Source organism: Trachypithecus francoisi, unplaced genomic scaffold, assembly GCF_009764315.1.
Source record: "Trachypithecus francoisi isolate TF-2019V2 unplaced genomic scaffold, Tfra_2.0 Lachesis_group1, whole genome shotgun sequence".
Lineage (NCBI taxonomy): Eukaryota > Metazoa > Chordata > Mammalia > Primates > Cercopithecidae > Trachypithecus > Trachypithecus francoisi.
In genome coordinates, this window is record NW_022681454.1 from 24,971,722 (window position 1) to 24,990,488 (window position 18,767).

An 18,767-nucleotide genomic window follows, 5' to 3' on the forward strand; every position below is an offset into this window, starting at 1 on the left:
GGAGTTCTCTGCAACTGGAAGCAGGAAGGTCTGCTACCTGACTTGTGTCCGAGAAGAAAAGGTTGTATTTAAGAAATAACCAGCCGGGCGCAGTGGCTCACGCCTATACTCCCTGCACTTTGGGAGGCCGAGGAAGGCGGATCACCTGAGGTCAGGAGTTCAAGACCAGCCTGGTCAACATGGTGAAACCCTGTCTCTGTTAAAAATACAAAAAATAGCTGGGTGTGGTGGTGGGCACCTGTAATCCCAGCTTCTTGGGAGGCTGAGGAAGGAGAATACCTTGAGCCCGGGGAGACGAAGGTTGCAGTGAGCCTAGAGCCTAGATCGTACCACTGCACTTTAGCCTGGGCAACAGAGTGAGACTCCATCTCAAAAAGCAAAACAAAGCAAAACAAAAACACCTCACTATTATTCTGGTCATTCTTAGATTTTTAAAGAAAGTTTTATTTTTGTAGTCAATATAAAGTACACTAATGAGATATTTTGCATTCCTTTTTCATACAAAGGCTTCAAAAATCCAGTGTGAATTTTACATTTACACCACATCTCAATTCAGATGCTAAATGATCACTGGAAATACTTTACTTGTTTTGTGACCACTCTAAGCATAAATCTCATGGATTAAAGAAGGCCACACATGTTTTGCCATTCTTCCACTGGAGAGGTGGAATTATATATATATATAATTTTTGTGTGTGACATAGTCTCTCTCTGCCACCCAGGCTGGAGTACAGAGGCACAATCACTTGAATCCCAGGTTCAAGCAATTCTCCTGCCTCAGCCTCCTGAGTAGCTGGGACCACAGGCTTGAACCACCATGCCCAGCTAATTTTTGTATTTTTTGTAGAGATGGGGGATCTTGCTTGGTTGGCCAGGCTGGTCGCGAACTCCTGATCTCAGGTGATCTGCCCTATTCAGCCTCCCAAAGTGCTGGGATTATGGGTTTGAGCCACCATGCCAGGGCTCTACAAAATATATATTTTTAAAATTTAGCTGGATATGGTGATGTGTTCCTGCAGTCCCAGCTACTCAGGAGGCTGAGGTGGAAGAAATCACGTCACTTGAGCCTAGAAAGTCGAGGCTGCAGTGAACCATGATCATGCCACTGCACTCCAGCTTGGGTGACAGACCAAGATCTTGTCTCGATAAATAAATAAATAAGTAAATAAGGGCATAAAGCTGCCTGTTCAGTACAGCAGATTGTAGCCATGTGTGGCTGCTGAGCCTCTGAAATGTGATTAAGGTGATTGAGAAATTGAATTTTTAATTTTATTTAATTTTAATCTATTTAAATATGATTTTTAAATGAATAATTTTTTAAACAAATTCATGGGATGCAGCTTAAGTGGTGCTTAGAAGGAAGTGAGTAGCTTTTTTTTTTTTTTTTTTTTTTTTGATAGAGAGTCTCACTCCATCACCCAGACTGGAGTGCAGTGGCGTGATCTCTGTTCACTGTGACCTCTGCCTCCTAGGTTTAAGAAGCTCTCGTGCCTTAGCCTCCCGAGTAGCTGAGATTACAGATGCCTGCCACCATGTCCAGCTAATTTTTGTATTTTTAGTAGAGATAGATTTTCACCATGTTGGCCAGCGGCTAAGCTTAAACTCCTAGCCTCAAGTCATCTGCCGCCCTCGGTCTCCCAAAGTGCTGGGATTTCAGGCGTGAGCCACCATGCCTGGCCGGTATTAACAAATTTTAATTTTGTGACTGGTATTATCAAATTTTTAATTTTGTGACTCTATTTCTTCAACTTCTTCAACTAGATTTTATGATATCTAAACACAGATTATTTCCAATGACATTTTAGCATCTGAATGGAGATGTGCTGTAAATGTGAAATTCACACTAGATTTTAAAAACTTGCTTTGAAAAAAAGAATGCAAAAGATCTCAATATATTTTATATTGAATACATGATAAAATGATATTACTTGGGATATATTGGGTTAAATAAAATATATTAATTGAAATTAATTTTGCCTATACCTTTTTATTTTATTTTTTGAGACAGGGTCAAATTCTTGTCACCCAGGCTGGAGTGTGTGGCGTGATCTCAGCTCACTGCAACCTCTACCTCCCAGGTTAAAGCAATTCTCCAGCCTCAACCTCTCGAGTGGCTGGGAGTATGGGTGCACGCCACCACACCCAGCTAATTTTTGTACTTTCAGTAGAGACAGGGTTTCACCATGTTGACCAGGCTGGTCTCAAACTCCTGGCCTCAAGTTTGGCCCTCAATGCTGGGATTACAGGCACAAGCCACCGAGCCTGGCTGTATCAGGGGAACTAGCCCCCAATATTTCAAAGTAGGTTCTTTTCTATTTTCCCAAAGTGTCAGCCGGACTGAGAAATAAAAAGAAAGATTACAAAGAGAAGAATTTTACAGCTGGGCTGCCTGCCAGGGGTGATATCACATATCAGCAGCTTCCATGATGCCCACCTGAGCTGCAAAACCAGCAAATTTTTGTTAGGGATTTCCAAAGGGGAGGGGGTGCACAAATAGGGAGTGGGTCACAGAGATCACATGCTTCAAAGGGCAATAAAAGATCACAAGGCAAAGGGCAGAGCAAGAGCATAAGGCAAGTGTGAAATTAGAATTACTGATGAGGGTCCATGTCCTGCTGGGGACACATTGTCTTGATAAACATCTTAACAGGAAGCAGGGTTCGAGAGCAGACAACCAGTCTGACTAGAGTTTACCAGGCTGGAATTTCCCAATCCTAGTAAACCTGAGGGCACTAGAGGAAACCAGGCGTATTTCATCCCTTATCTCAACTGAATAAGACAGACACTCCTAGAGCAGTCATCTATAGACCTACCCCTGGGAATGCATTCCTTTCCCAGGGTATTAATTATTAATATTCCCTGCTGGGGAAAGAGTTCAGTGATATTTCTCCTACTCACACATCTGTCTATAGGCTTTCTGCATGAAGAAAACTATGGCTCTATTCTGCCCAACCCCACAGGCAGACAGACCTTATGGTTATCTTTCCTTATTCCCTGAAAATTGCTGTTATTCTGTTCTTTCTCAAGGTACACTGATTTCATATTGTTCAAACACACATGTTTTACAAACAATTTGTATAGTTAATGCAATCATCACAGGGTCCTGAGGTGACATATATCCTCAGCTTACGAAGATAACATGATGAAGAGATTAAAGTAAAGACAGGCACAAGAAATTATAAGAGTATTAATTGGGGAAGTGATAAATGTCCATGAAATCTTCACAGTTTATGTTCAGAGATGGCAGTTAAGATAGGCATAAGAAATTATAAAAGTATTAATTTTGGGAACTGATAAATGTCCATGAAATCTTCACAATTTATGGTCTTCTGCCACGGCTTCAGCTGGTCCCTCCGTTTGGGGTCCCTGACTTCCCACAACACGGCCACCTTTTTATTTTTTTAATCATGGCTACTAGAAACTTTTAAATCACATATGTACCACAAAGTAAATTTCTCTTGGCTATCAATGCACTCCAGCCTGGGCAACAAAAGCGAAACTTCATCTCAAAAAAATAAAATAAAATAAATAAAGTTTTTCTAGTACTCGTAGATTACTTTAATTATACAGTTGACCTTGAACAACACAAGTTTGAACTTCAAGGGTCCACTTACATGCAGATGTTTTTCCACCTTTAACCTCCCTGAGACAACAAGATAAACCCTTCCAGGGCTGGGCATGGTGTCTCATGCCTGTAACCCCAGCACTGTGGGAGACTGAGGCAGGAGGATTGCTTGAGCCCAGGAGTTTGAGACCAAACTGGACAACATAGCAAAACTCCCATCTCTACAAAAAAAAAAAAAAAAATGAATTGGGTGTAGTACCTCATGTCTATAATCTCAACTACTTGGGAGGCTGAGGTGGAAGAGTTGCTTGAGCATAGGAGTTTGAGACCAGTCTAGGCAACATAGCGAGACCCCATCTCTACAAAAAATTTAAAAATATCTAGAATTAATGAAAAGAGTGTTGGATTAAAAACAAAATAGATAACACTTTACTTGTAAAATAAAGAAAAAAATAGTGAAAAATCTCAAATATCAAATATTAAATATACAAAAATAGCCCACATTTACCAAGTATTTCCTGTTTGCCAGGCACTGAACTAAGCATTTGTCTTGCCCTAGTTCACCTCCTAGTTCAGTGTCCGTATATGGTCCAAGAATTATTATCTCTGTTTTACATTTTCTCCATTTCAGGAAGCCAAGCACAGAGAAGCTGCAATAACTTGTCTAACCAAGCTCATCATAAGGGTGAGTGGTAAACTGAGACTTTAACCCAGATCCTCTGGATTTAGATCTTGCCATTTTAAATCTATACACTGCAGGGAGTAGTAGCTAAAATCACACATACAGGCCAGGCGTGGTGGCTCACACCTGTGATACTAGCACTTTGGGAGGCTGAGGTGGGTGGATCACTTGAGGTTAGGAGTTCCAGAGCAGCCTGACCAACGTGGTGAAAACTTATCTCTATTGAAAATACAAAATTAGCCAGGCGTGGTGATGTGCACCTGTAATCCCAGCTACTTGGGAGGCTGAGGCAGGAGAATCGCTTGAACCTGGGAAGTGGAGGTTGCAGTGAGCTGAGAGAGTACCACTGCATTCCATCCTGGGCAGTAACAGCATACAGATGGGCCAGGCATGGTAGCTCACTCCTGTAATACCAGCACTTTGGGAGGCTGAGGCGGGCTGATCACTTGAGTCCAGGAGATAGAGACATGCCTGTATCCCGTCTCTATCAAAAAAAACCACAAACATTAGCCAGGCGTGGTGGTGTGCACCTATAGTCCCAGCTACTTGGAGGCTGAGGCAGGAGAATCTCCTGAGCCCAGGAGGTGGAGGTTGCAGTGAGTCAAAATTGTGCCACTGCACTCCAGCCTGGGTGACAGGAGTGAAACTGTCTCTAAAATAAAATAAAATAACCAAATTACACATACAGAGATTTTTGAATTCTATGTACACCTCGGCGCTAATTCATTTGAAAATCTTTAGGAAGGGAATGATTCTGTAGTAAAATATAAATGATCAAACTTGAATCAAGACATGATAATCTACACAAAGCAATGACCATAACAGAAAAGTTGATGATTACCTCCGCAGAAAACACTGGGTTTAAGTGATTACAAGAGAAAATGTTTTATAAAAGACCTTCAAGGAATAGAAAACTTTCATGATAAAGGAGCAGTTTTGTTGTTGTTGTTTTGTTTTCTTTTTTTGAGATGGAGTCTCGCTCTGTCGCCCAGGCTGGAGTGCAGTGGCTCAATCTTGGCTCACTGCAACCTCTGCCTCCCGAGTTCTAGCAACTCTCCTCCCTCAGTCTCCCAAGTAGCTGGGATTACAGGCACATGCCACTACGCCCAGCTAATTTTTGTATTTTTAGTGGAGACAGGGTTTCACCATGTTGGTCAGGCTGGTCTCGAACTCGTGACCTCGTGATCCGCCCACCTCAGCCTCCCAAAGTGCTGTAATTAGAGGCATGAGCCACTGCACCTGGCCAAGGAGCAGTATTAAACACAAAAGTTTTAAACAAAACTCAAGTGAATAAGCCCAGAAGTGTATGAAATACCAAATGATGTTATCTTAGAAACCTAAGGAAAGTTTAGTATGAAAAACCTACTCGTCAAATTCAATCAATATGGCCATACTCAGTGGTTCATGCCTGTAATCCCAGCACTTTGGGAGGCTGAAGCAGGCGGATCCCTTGAGGTCAGGAGTTTTACACCAGCCTGACCAACATGGTGAAAGCCCATCTCTAATGAAAATACAAAAATTAGCCAGGCCATGGTGGCGTGCACCTGTAGTCCCAGCTACTTGGGAGGCTGAGGCAGGAGAATCTCTTGATCCCGGGAGGCAGAGGTTGCAGTGAACCGAGATCAGGCCACTGCACTGCAGCCTGGGCAACAGAGTAAGACTGTCTCGAAAAAAAAAAAAATGAATCAACATCTGTTCTCTTGAGAGATTTTGTCATTTGATGAATTTAAATATCCATTTCTAATTTAATATTTTTAAAAATTTTTAAAGATTTTATTCTTTTTTTTTTTTTTTTTAAATATGGAACGCTTCACGAATTTGCGTGTCATCCTTGCGCAGGGGCCATGCTAATCTTCTCTGTATCGTTCCAATTTTTAGTATATGTGCTGCCGAAGCGAGCACAGATTTTATTCTTTAGAACAGTTTTACATTCACGGCAAAATTGAGCGGAAAGCACAAATTTCCCATATGCCCCCTGCCCCCACATGCACAGCACCCCCCACCCTCCATTATCCACATCCCAGTCCAGAGGGTACACCTGTTACAATCTACCAGCCTATCTGACACATCATTATCACCCAAAGAGCAGAGCTGACATCAGTTTCACTGTTGGTGTTGTACATTCTATGGGTCTGGACAAATTTATAATGATGTGAACCCACCATTTTTTTTTTTTTTTGGAGACGGTGTTTTGCTCTTGCTGCCCAGGCTGGAGGGCAATGGTGTGATCTCAGCTCACTGCAACCTCCGCCTCCCAGAACCCACCATTATAATACCATGCAAAGTGTTTTCACTGCCCTGAAAATCCTCTGTGCTCCACCTATTTATCTCTCCCTCCCCTCAACACCTGGCAGTCACTTATGTGATCATTTTTCTTTTTTTTTTTTTAAGACTGTGTCTTGCTCTGTCACCTAGGCTGTAGTGCAGTGATGCCATCTTGGCTCAAGGCAACCTCTACGTCCCAGGTTCAAGCGATTCTCCTGCCTCAGCCTCCAGAGTAGCTGGGACTACAGGCGAGCACCATCATGCCCAGATAATATTTTGTATTTTTAGTAGAGATGGGGTTTCACCATGTTGGCCAGGCTGGTGTCAAACTCTTGACCTTGGGTGATTCACCCGCTTCAGACTCCCAAAATGCTAGGATGACTGCTGGGATTACAGGCGCGAGCCACTGTGCCTGGCCTCTAATGTGTGTGTGTGTGTTTGTTGTTGTTGTCGTTGTTTGTTTTTTTGAGATGGAATCTCACTCTGTCACCCAGGCTGGAATGCAGTGATGTGATCTCGGCCCACTGCAAGCTCTACCTCCCAGGTTCACTCTATTCTCCTGCCTCAGCCTCTCGAGTAGCTGGGACTACAGGCGCCCGCCACCACGCCCAGCTAATTTTTTGTATTTTTGGTAGAGACGGGGTTTCACCATGTTAGCCAGGATGGTCTCGATCTCCTGACATCATGATCTGCCCGCCTTGGCCTCCCAAAGTGCTGGGATTATAGGTGTGAGCCATCATGCCTGGCCCTCTATTGTGTTTTAATTGGGATATAATTCACACACCATAAAGTTCACGTTTTATTTTGTTATTTTATTTTACTTATTTTAGTTTTTTGAGACAGGGTCTCTTTCACCCAGGCTGGAGTGCAGTGGTACAATCATGGCTCACTGCAGCCTTGACCTCCTGGGTTGAAGTAATCTTTCTTCCCCAACCTCCCCAGTAACTGGGACTACGCATACACACCCAGCTAACTTTTGTATTTTTTGTAGAGACAGGATCTCACCATGTTGCTCAGGCTGGTCTCGAACTCCTGGGCTCAAGCTATCCTCTTGCCTTGGCTTTCCAAAGTGCTAGGATTATAGGCATGAGCCACCAGTCCTGGCCTACACTTTCTTTATTATTATTATTATTATACTTTAAGTTCTAGGGTACATGTGCACAACGTGCAGGCTTGTTACATATGTATATATGTGCCATGTTGGTGTGCTGCACCCATTAACTCATCATTTACATTAGATATATCTCCTAATGCTATCTCTCCCCCCTTCCCCTACCCCATGACAGGCCCCCGTGTGTGACGTTCCCCACCCTGTGTCCAAGTGTTCTCATTGTTCAATTCCCACCTGTGAGTGAGAACATGCGGTGTTTGGTTTTCTGTCCTTGTGATAGTTTGCTCAAAATGATGGTTTCCAGCTGCATAAGGACATGAACTCACCCTTTTTTGTGGCTGCATAGTATTCTATGGTGTATATATGCCACATTTTCTTAATCCAGTCTATCATTGATGGACATTTGGGTTGGTTCCAAGTCTTTGCTATTGTGAATAGTGCCACAATAAACATACGTGTGTCTTTATAGCAGCATGATTTATAATCCTTTGGGTATATCCCCAGTAATGGGATGGCTGGGTCAAATGGTATTTCTAGTTCTAGATCCTTGAGGAATGGCCACATTGTCTTCCACAATGGTTGAACTAGTTTACAGTCCCACCAACAGTGTAAAAGTGTTCCTATTTCTCCACATCCTCTCCAGCACCACATCCTCTCCAGCAACAACAGTTTAATGATCGCCATTCTAACTGGTGTGAGATGGTATCTCATTGTGGTTTTGATTTGCATTTCTCTGATGGCCAGTGATGATGAACATTTTTTCATGTGTCTGTTAGCTATGTAAATGTCTTCTTTTGAGAAGTGTCTGTTCATATCCTTTGCCCACTTTTTGATGGGATTGTTTGTTTTTTTCTTGTAAATGTGTTTGAGTTCTTTGTAGGTTCCGGATATTAGCCCTTTGTCCGATGAGTAGACTGCAAAAATTTTCTCCCATTCTGTAGGTTGCCTGTTCACTCTGATGGTAGTTTCTTTTGCTGTCCAGAAGCTCTTTAGTTTAATTAGATCCCATTTGTCAATTTTGGCTTTTGTTGCCATTGCGTTTGGTGTTTAGACATGAAGTCCTTGCCCATGCCTATGTCCTGAATGGTATTGCCTAGGTTTTCTTCTAGGGTTTTTATGGTTTCAGGTCTGACATTTAAGTCTTTAATCCATCTTGAATTAATTTTTGTATAAGGTATAAGGAAGGGATCCAGTTTCAGCTTTCTACATATGGCTAGCCAGTTTTCCCAGCACCATTTATTAAATAAGGAATCCTTTCCCCATTTCTTGTTTTTGTCAGATTTGTCAAAGATCAGATGGCTGTAGATGTGTGGTATTATTTCTGAGGACTCTATTCTGTTCCATTGGTCTATATCTCTGTTTTGGTACCAGTACCATGCTGTTTTGGTTACTGTAGCCTTGTAGCATATTTTGAAGTCAGGTGGCGTGATGCCTCCAGCTTTGTTCTTTTGGCTTAGGATTGTCTTGGCAATGCGGGCTCTTTTTTGGTTCCATATGAACTTCAAGGTAGTTTTTTCCAATTCTGTGAAGAAAGTCATTGGTAGCTTGATGGGGATGGCAGTGAATCTATACATTACCTTGGGCAGTATGGCCATTTTCATGATATTGATTCTTCCTATGTCAATATCATGAGCATGGAATGTTCTTCCATTTGTTCATGTCCTCTTTTATTTTGTTGAGCAGTGGTTTATAATTCTCCTTGAAGAGATCCTTCACATCCCTTGTAAGTTGGATTCCTAGGTATTTAATTCTCTTTGTAGCAATTGTGAATGGCAGTTCACCCATGTTTTGGCTCTGTCTGTTATTGGTATATAGGAATGCTTGTGATTTTTGCACATTGATTTTGTATCCTGAGACTTCGCTGAAGTTACTTATCAGCTTAAGGAGATTTTGGGCTGAGACGATGGGGTTTTCTAAGTATACAATCATGTCATCTGCAAACAGGGACAATTTGACTTCCTCTTTTCCTAATTGAATTACCTTTATTTCTTTCTCCTACCTGATTGCCCTGGCCAGAACTTCTAACACTATGTTGAGTAGGAGTGGTGACAGAGGGCATCCCTGTCTTGTGCCAGTTTTAAAAGGGAATGCTTCCAGTTTTTGCCTATTCAGTATGATATTAGCTGTGGGTTTGTCATAAATAGCTCTTATTATTTTGAGATACATCCCATTAATACCTAATTTATTGAGAGTTTTTAGTATGGAGGGCTGTTGAATTTTGTGGAAGGCCTTTTCTGAATCTATTGAGATAATCATGTGGTTTTTGTCTTTGGTTCTGTTTATATGATGGATTATGTTTATTGATTTGTGTATGTTGAACCAGCCTTGCATCCCAGGGATGAAGCCCACTTGATCATGGTGGATAAGCTTTTTCATGTGCTGCTGGATTTGGTTTGCCAGTATTTTATTGAGGATTTTATATCCCTATGTGTATTTTATTGAGGATTTTTGCATCCCTGTATATATGTGCATCACCTGGAGTTGCTTCCTGGCCAGCACGTCCTTGGCCTACCTCCATGCTTGGCCAGCCCCTTCCTCTCAGAGCTCAGCCTTGCTCTAATCTTACCTCTCCACAGGCCCAGGGGCCTCCAAACTCCCCACATCCTGGAAGTCCATAAAAAAGCCCCAAATCAATTAACATTGTAGCAGGTCAAGCAGGCATGCTCACCCTGAGCAGAATGGTTGAGTTCTTTCCTCAGAACTGAAGATCTCCTCGCCACGCCTGGGCAAAAGCATTTAAGTAGTTTATTTCCCCCATCCACAGAAAGCCATCCTCCACCCTCAGGATGATTTCTGTGGGCCATGTATTCCAGTAATACTCTCAGCTTTGCAGAACCTCAGGCCCCATCCCACAGGCTGTAATTCAGTAGACTGAGGGCTGGAAATCTGCATTTTTAGAAAATGCCCCAGATCTCACAGGTTCTCAGGTTTTGGAAAATAAAAATAAAAATAAATTAAGGCTGAGTGCGATGGCTAACACCTGTAATCTTAACATTTCGGGAGGCCAAGGCGGGTGGATCACCTGAGGTCAAGAGTTCAGGACCAGCCTGGCCAACATGGTGAAACTCCGTCTCTGTTAAAATGCAAAAACAATTAGCCAGGCGTGGTAGCACATGCCTGTAATCCCAGCTACTCGAGAGGCTAAGGCAGGAGAATCTGGGGGGTGGAAGTTGCAGTGAGCCGAGATTGCACCACTTCACTCCAGCCTGGGAGAAAGAGCAAATCTCCGTCTAAAAAAAAAAAAAAATTAAATTTAAAAAAAGAAAATGCCCCTGCGTAATTCTAATGCAGGTGATTCTCAAACCATACTTTCAAAAACCTTGACTCCAGCAAAGGGCAAAAACCAAGACCTTTTTTCTTTCTTTCTTTTTTTTTTTTTGAGACAGAGTCTTGCTCTGTCGCCCAGGCTGGAGTGCAGTGGTGTGATCTCGGCTCACTGCAAGCTCCTACTCCCAGGTTCACGCCATTCTCCTGCCTCAGCCTCCCGAGTAGCTGGAACTACAGGTGTCCACCACCACGCCCGGCTAATTTTTTGTATGTTTAGAAGAGACGGGGTTTCACCGTGTTAGCCAGCATGGTCTCGATCTCCTGACCTCGTGATCTGCCTGCCTCAGCCTCCCAAAGTGCTGGGATTACAGGCCTGAGCCACTGCGCCTGGCCAACCAAGACCTTTTTGAAAACACAATTTACCAGGCCTTCTCTTCTCCTTTCCTACCTTTCCCTCTCTTCCTCCCTTCCTGCCTTCATTGTCTTTTCTTTCTTTTTCTCTTTCTACTTTCTTTTTCCTTTTCCTCCTCTTCTTCTCCCCTCTCTTCCTCTATTCCTCCTTCTCTTCTCCCCTCTCTTCCTCTCTTCCTCCTTCTCTTCTACTTTTTTCTTTTTTCTTTTTTTGAGTTGGAGTCTTGCTCCGTTGTCCAGGCTAGAGTGCAGTGGCATGACCTCGGCTCACTGCAACCTCTGCTTCCTGGGTTCAAGTGATTCTCCTGCCTCAGCCTCCCAAGTAGCTGGGATTACAGGCACGCACCACCACACCCAGCTAATTTTTGTGTTTTTAGTAGAGACAGGGTTTCACCATGTTGGCCAGGTTGGTCTGGAACTCCTGTCCACAGGTAATCTACCTGCTTTAGCCTTCCACAGTGCTGGGATTATAGGCATGAGCCCCATGCCCGGCCTGTTATAGGTCATTTTAATTTTTCTATTTAATTTTTCTACCCTCTTCCCATTTTTTTCCACCATGAACTTCTATTATTTTGTCATTAGCAAGACAATATAATGAAGCATAAAAAACTTTGAATTGATACTGGATTAGGGTGGGCACTAAATTTTCTTTAAAAAATGAAAAAGAAAAGAAAAAGAAAACATAGGCTGGGTGCAGTGGCTCACGCCTGTAATCCCAGCACTTTGGGAGGCCGAGGCAGGCAGATCACCTGAGGTCAGGAGTTTGAGACCAGCCTGGGCAACATGGCAAAACCCCATCTGCACTAAAAATACAAAAATTAGCCAGGCATGGTGGTGCATAACTGTAATCCCAGCCAGTCAGGAAGCTGAAGCACAAAAATTGCTTGAACTTGGGAGGCAGAGGTTGCAGTGAGCCAAGATTGTGCCCCTGCACTCCAGCCAGGGCAACAGAGTAAGACTCTGTCTAAAACAAAACAAAACAAACAAACAAACAAAAATAGCTGGGTATGTGGCAGGTGCCTGTAATTCCATCTACTCAGGAGGCTGAAGCACAAGAATCACTTGAACTCTGGAGGCGGAGGTTGCAGTGAACCAAGACTGTGCCACTGCACTCCAGCCTGGACAACAGAGTGAGACTCTGTTTCAAAAAAAAAAAAAAAAGAAGAAGAAGAAGAAGAAAGAAGGAGAAGGAGAGAAAGAAAATCTTACGTGACTCCCAGGAAGCATGTCAACTAGGAAGCTGGGTTTTGCTCAGAAGCATCCTTTGCTCAGGGGAAACGCATCATCTCCTTACATCTTATCTCAATAAGGGACGTGTTTCTAGGAATCCAAAGAAACATCCCAAGTGATAGTGTGTACTCAGGACAGGAAGTTCCTGCGGTTTGGGGCTGCTGAGGTCAGAGCCTAGAAAGAGAAAGTGTACTAGAGGTTAAAGAACATCCGCCTCCCAGATCTGCAGAGCAGATAATTTTCTTATCATTCTCTGTCCTTCCCTCTCTATCTCCCATCCTCCTACCCTCTCCTGCCCCACCCTCCACACATCTCTGGGGCCTTTCTGGTCTCCTGTCAGTTTGATCCTACACTGCTTTTCTCTTAGCCTGAAGGCCAGAGTCATTATCGTGCTCTCTCCTGTGAAACAGAGAAGAGGAACAATCATATTTTCTACAGAGGGTGTTGGAAGAATTAAATAGAAATGCTTGTGTGGCTGGGAGCGGTGGCTCACACCTGTAATCCCAGCACTTTGGGAGGCTGAGGTGGGAGGAATGCTTGAGCCCAGGAGTTCGAGACTAGCCTGGGTAACAAAGAGACACCGTGTCCACAAAAAAATTTTAAGAAGAAATTAATCAGGTGTGCAGCGAATACCTGCAATCCCAGCTACTGGAGAGGCTCAGGTAGGAAGATCACTTGAACCCATGACATCTAAGGCTACAGTGAGCTGTGATCACACCATTGCACTCCAGCCTGGGTGACAGAGCAAAACCCTGTCTTAAAAATAAATAAATAAAATAAACAAACAAAGAAATAAATAAAGGCCAGGCACGATGGCCCACACCTGTAATCCCAGTACTTTGGGAGGCCAAGGCGGGCAGATCACCTGAAATCAGGAGTTCGAGACCAGCCTGGGCAACATGGCAAAACCCCATCTGCACTAAAAGTACAAAAATTAGCCAGGTGTGGTGCCACGCTCCTGTAGTTCCAGCTACTCAGGGAGGCTCAGGCAGGAGAATCGCTTGAACCTGGGAGGCAGAGGCTGCAGTGAGCCAAGATGGTGCCACGCACTCCAGCCTGGGTGACAGAGCAAGACTCAAAAAAAAAAAAAAAAAAAAATGCTCATGAAAGTGCTTTGTAAATTGTGCGCAGACAAGCCACTGGTCCCTCCCCCTTGCAGTCATTCATTCTCTCTACAGAATCCTAGTAAGTGTGACTGTGTTCCAGCAAGGACTCCAAGCACTAGGAATCCCACGAGTCATGAGATGTACTGACAAGGCACATTCTAGGGAGAAAGAGAAGTAGACAGTTCCCAGGGAGTAAGTTTTGCTAGGAGGCTGGGCAGAATAAGTCACCCCAACTGCAGATCCGATTTATACCCGCCACTTAATCGTTCTGTATGTTTAGGAGAGTGATTTCACCTTTCTGATCCTTGGGTTTCTATCTCAACAATGTGAACAAGATTTCTATTTCACAAAGTTATTGTAAGGATTAAATGAGATTTCCTGAAATCTCAGGTATTAGCATTCTCCCTTAGAATGCTTGCTGTATCTCGCTGCAGCCTCTACGATTGATTAACAATGCCACCTACTTTTGCTTCATCCTGAGTAATATTTGTGAATCATGGAGTTAGTGTTCAAGTCCTATTGTTTTCCTAATAAACAGTAAAGCAAATGCTTAGCTGTTAGCATTTTAACCTTTCAATAGGGTCCCACCTAGAAATAGCTCGTGTGCCCCAAGGGTGTGAGTACTGAGATCCATAATTAAAGCACGATCACATTGCATTGCTTGGTATTGGTAGGGCTTAAATACACACAATTTTATTGATTCTAAGAAGTAAGAATGGAGTAGATGAGAGGACTCAATGCATAGAAGGAGGGATGAGGGGAGGGAAGAAGGAAAGACTTCCATTGAGGGTTGGGAGGCGGCATCAGAGCATAGCCCTGGAGCCTGCAGATCACCAGCCAAGTAGAAAGTGGTTGAGGACTGAAATGGAGGAAAAGGAAGTACTTTTTAAGGAAAGAACAAAGATCAACTGGGCTGGGTGGCTCAGGCCTGTAATTTCAGCACTTTAGGTGAAGGATGAGCCTGGGGCTATAGATAAGCTGAGGTCCGATAAAGAAGGGCTTGCATGGGGTCTGGGAAGTTTGGACTTGATCCTGATGGATATGGTGAAATTCAGCAGGCATTTGAGGCCTGAATGCCACGTGTTCCAATTATAGCCTAAGAAGATCTCAGGAAAATTATTTAGAGTTGGTCAGCACAAGAGGTACGCAAGGATGCACGTACCAAGGTTTCGAGCCTGATGCATTTGTAAAAATATCTCTTGTGCTTCTGATTCTCACTTCTTTGTGTTTTCCCTCCTTGTTCTTTAACAGAGGCTTCCAAATAAATCAGTCCGTATGGAGGTATACATTTATTTCAGCAGAAATAAGCAGTGTGTTTCTGATATAAGCATCTACTATCTTAAACAGCCACAGCTCTTTGAGAAGTCAGAGGCTGGTGAAAGTCAGAAACCCAGGATCTGTCTTCAGTTCCTTCCACTGTCCCACCCTCCTGGGGGAGACCAGGGTCAACAGGCCTATCCACTGCCCCTCCCTTTTTTTATTTGTATTTTTTCTATTTTGAGACGGAGTCTCACTCTGTCACCCAGGCTGGAGTGCAGTGGCACCATCTCAGCTCACTGCAATCTCTGCCTCCCGGGTTCAAGTGATTCTCCTGCCTCAGTCTCCTGAGTAGCTGAGATTAGAGGTGCGCACTACCACACCTGGCTAATTTTTGTGTTTTTATTAGAGATGGAGTTTCACCATGTTGGCCAGGCTGATCTCAAACTTCTGACCTCAAGTGATCCTCCTGCACTGGCCTCCCAAAGTGCCGGGATTACAGATGTGAGCCACCGTACCTGGCCTCAACTGCCCCTTTCCATACCCATCAGTTGTAGTCCTTCCTCGCTGCTCACTACCCCTGCAGTTCCTACCCTCATTGTCTCTTATCTCAATGCTTTGTAATGGTCTGTGAACCAGTCTCAACGCTGGTTTTATCTCAGTTCCTCGACTTAGTAGTTAAGAATTCTGAGTAGCTAAAGGATCCTAAGCAAATCCTTCAATCCTACTGTCTCAGTTTCCTTGCCTGTCAAATAGAGATAATAAATGAATATGTCTGCCTCATGGGTTGCTGTGGGGATTATGTGAGCTACTGAGTTGAAACACTTATTATACTACATGGCACACAGTAGAAGTTCAGTAAAGGCTTAGTATTAATATTATCACTTCACTCTCACCTCCCATTTTGTTTATTAGAATGCCTAAAAAAATCAAATAAAATAATTGCCAGGCATGGTGGCTCATACCTGTAAATCCCAGTGCTCTGAGAGCCCAAGGCAGGCTTACCTGAGGCCAGGAGTTTGAGATCAGCCTGGACAACACAGCAATAACCTGTCTCTATAAGAAATTAAAAAGAAAAAAAAAAGCTGGGTGTGGTAGCATAAGCCTGTAGTCCCAGCTACATGGGAGGGTGAGGCAGGAAGATCACTGAGCCCAGGAGTTCAAGGCTGAAGTTAGCTATAATTGTGTCACTGCACTACAACCTGGGTGACAGAGCAAGACCCTGTGTCTGAAAAAAAAAAAAAAAATAGAACCAGTAAGCCAGTAGTATTATTAATTGGGCATGTGGGGGCTCGCACCGTAATTCCAACTCTTTGGGAAGTCGAGGCCGGAGGATCACTTGAACCCAAAAGTTTGAGACCAGTCTGGGCAACATGATGAGACCCTACCTCTACCAAAAGAAAACAAAATTTAAGGGCTTAAAACAACAATGATCATTGAATATTATTATCTCTCAGGGCTCTGAAAGTCGACTGGGCTTAGCTTGGTTGTTCTCTCAGGGTCTCAAGAAGTTTCCAGTCAGACGGTGGCTGGGATTGGAGTCAGTGAGTAGGCGAGTCAGTCTTGCTTACTCACATGTCTTGTAGCTGATGTTGGCTGCTGATGTCCTAGGACCTTCGCTGAGGCTGTTATTCAGAAGTGCATGTGGCCTCTCCTTCTGGCCTGGACTTCTTCACTGCATGGTGCCTGGGTTTCAACAGACAGTGTCCCAAGAAAGAGAGTCAGATGGAAGTTGTATCACCTTTTGTGACCTAGCCTCAGAAGTCATTTCTATTACTTTTGAAGACTGAGTTCTGATTTTTTTTATCTTGCCCAAATTCCTACCTAAGGGGTCTAAGGAGTCATGCCTTATAAACCATAAATTCTCATCAGAGGGGTTATTTGACCCTATGTATCGTGACTTAGTTTTCAGTCTGACTCTGGCATAACATTATGACACAAGGAAAAATATTTAACCCCAAAATATATTTCCATGCCATACCTTGCAATTGCCCTGCAAAGCCTCTTGGGGGAAAAATTCACATTCTATAGAGAATCACCTTTCCCCTTTGTTTTTCTTCCTTTCTTTCCAGATCCAGGCGATAATCAACTAAGAGCCAGGCAACCTTTTAGGTCCCATAAGAAATATTTTACAGCTGGGTGCAGTGGCTCACTCCTGTAAGCAGACTTCAGAGAGAAAGCAGGTTGTAAAAATGTTTCTTTTGCCGGGTGCAGTGGCTCATGCCGGTAATTCGAGCACTTTGGGAGGCTGAGGTGGGTAGATCACAAAATCAGGAGTTTGAGACCAGCCTGGTCAACATGGTGAAACCCGGTCTGTACTAAAAATATAAAAATTAGCCAGATGTGGTGGTGTGTGCCTGTAACCCCAGCTACTCGGGAGGCTGAGGCAGGAGAATCACTTGAACCTGGGAGGCAGAGGTTGCAGTGAGCCGATATTGTGCCACTGCACTCCAGCACCCTAGTAGCTGGGACTACAGGCATGCACCACCATGCCCAGTTAATTTTTGTAGTTTTAGTAGAGACGGGGTTTCACCGAGTTGGCCAAGATGGTCTCGATCTCTTGAACTCATTATCCGCCTGCCTCCGCCTCCCAAAGTGCTGAAATTACAGGTATGAGCCAGTGCACCCAGGCAAAAGAAACATTTTACAACCTGCTGTCTCTCTGAAGTCTGATATCTGAGAGATTCCTCTGCACAATAAAACTTGGTCTCCACAATCCTTTATCTTAACCTGAACATTTTTTTCCATTGATTCCAGGTCTTCAGATAAACTCAACCAATTGTCAACCAGAAAATGTTTAAGTTTACCTATAGCCTGGAAGCTCCTGCTTTGAGTTGTCCCACCTTTCTGAACCAAACCAATGTATTTCTTAAATGTGTTTGATTGATGTCTCATGCCTCCCTAAAATATATAAAACCAAGCTGTGCTCTGACCACCTTGGGCAAGTGTTCTCAGGACCTCCTGAGGGCTGTGTCATGGGCCATGGTCACTCATATTTGGCTCAGAATAAATCTCTTCAAATATTTTACAGAGTTTGACTCTTTTTGTAGACACTTTCTTTCTTTCTCTCTCTCTCTTTTTTTTTTAATTGAGATGGAGTCTCACGCTGTTGCCCAGGCTGGAGTGTAGTGGCATGATTTCGGCTCACTGCAACCTCTGCCTTCTGGGTTCAAGCGATTCTGCTGCCTCAGCCTCCTGAGTAGCTGGGACTGCAGGTGTGCACCACCACACCTAGCTAATTTTTTGTAGTTTTAGTAGAGATGGAGTTTCACCATGTTGTGCAGGCTTGTGTCGAACTCCTGACTTCAAATGATCCACCCACCTCAGCCTCCCAAAGTGCTGGGATTACAGGTGTGAACCACCGTGCCCCGCCTTCATCGACACTTTCTATTCACTGGTGGGTAAATCACTAAAGCCAGCCCTTATCCAAGGGGAGTGGAAGTAGACTCTACTGCTTGATACAAGACTATCAACAAATTTGCAAATATGTTTTAAAACCCCCCACTTTCACCCTCTGGTCACAATTTATTTACATTCCTCGCACATGCAAAATACACTCATGTCCTTTCAAGACCTCCATAAGACTCTTGTAGTACAACATCAGGCCAAGGTATATAGTTCAGGATCTTGTTAACTAAACCGGGACGAGGTGTGGATGCAGCTCCTTGGGTGTGATTTCTTGGGTATAGCTCCTTGCATATCATTCCTCTCAATCTGAAGTCCTGTGAGCTAAAAAAACAAGTTGTCTGCCCTTTACACACCCAACAAACAATGACAACACAGGCATAAATTTATTTTATTTTATTTTATTTTATTTTATTTTATTTGTTGAGACGGAGTCTGACTGTCACCCAGGCCAGAATGCAATGGTAT

The 18,767-nt window shown here is 43.5% G+C and overlaps 1 non-coding gene across 1 annotated transcript; it reads right to left on the reverse strand.

Annotated features, from left to right (window-relative positions):
- Nucleotides 1-6,041: 6,041 nt before the first annotated feature.
- LOC117086421 lies at nt 6,042-6,149 on the reverse strand. The gene has a single exon (XR_004438334.1). It is a non-coding gene; the product is annotated as a U6 spliceosomal RNA (small nuclear RNA).
- Between the last annotated feature and the right edge of the window lie 12,618 nt (nt 6,150-18,767).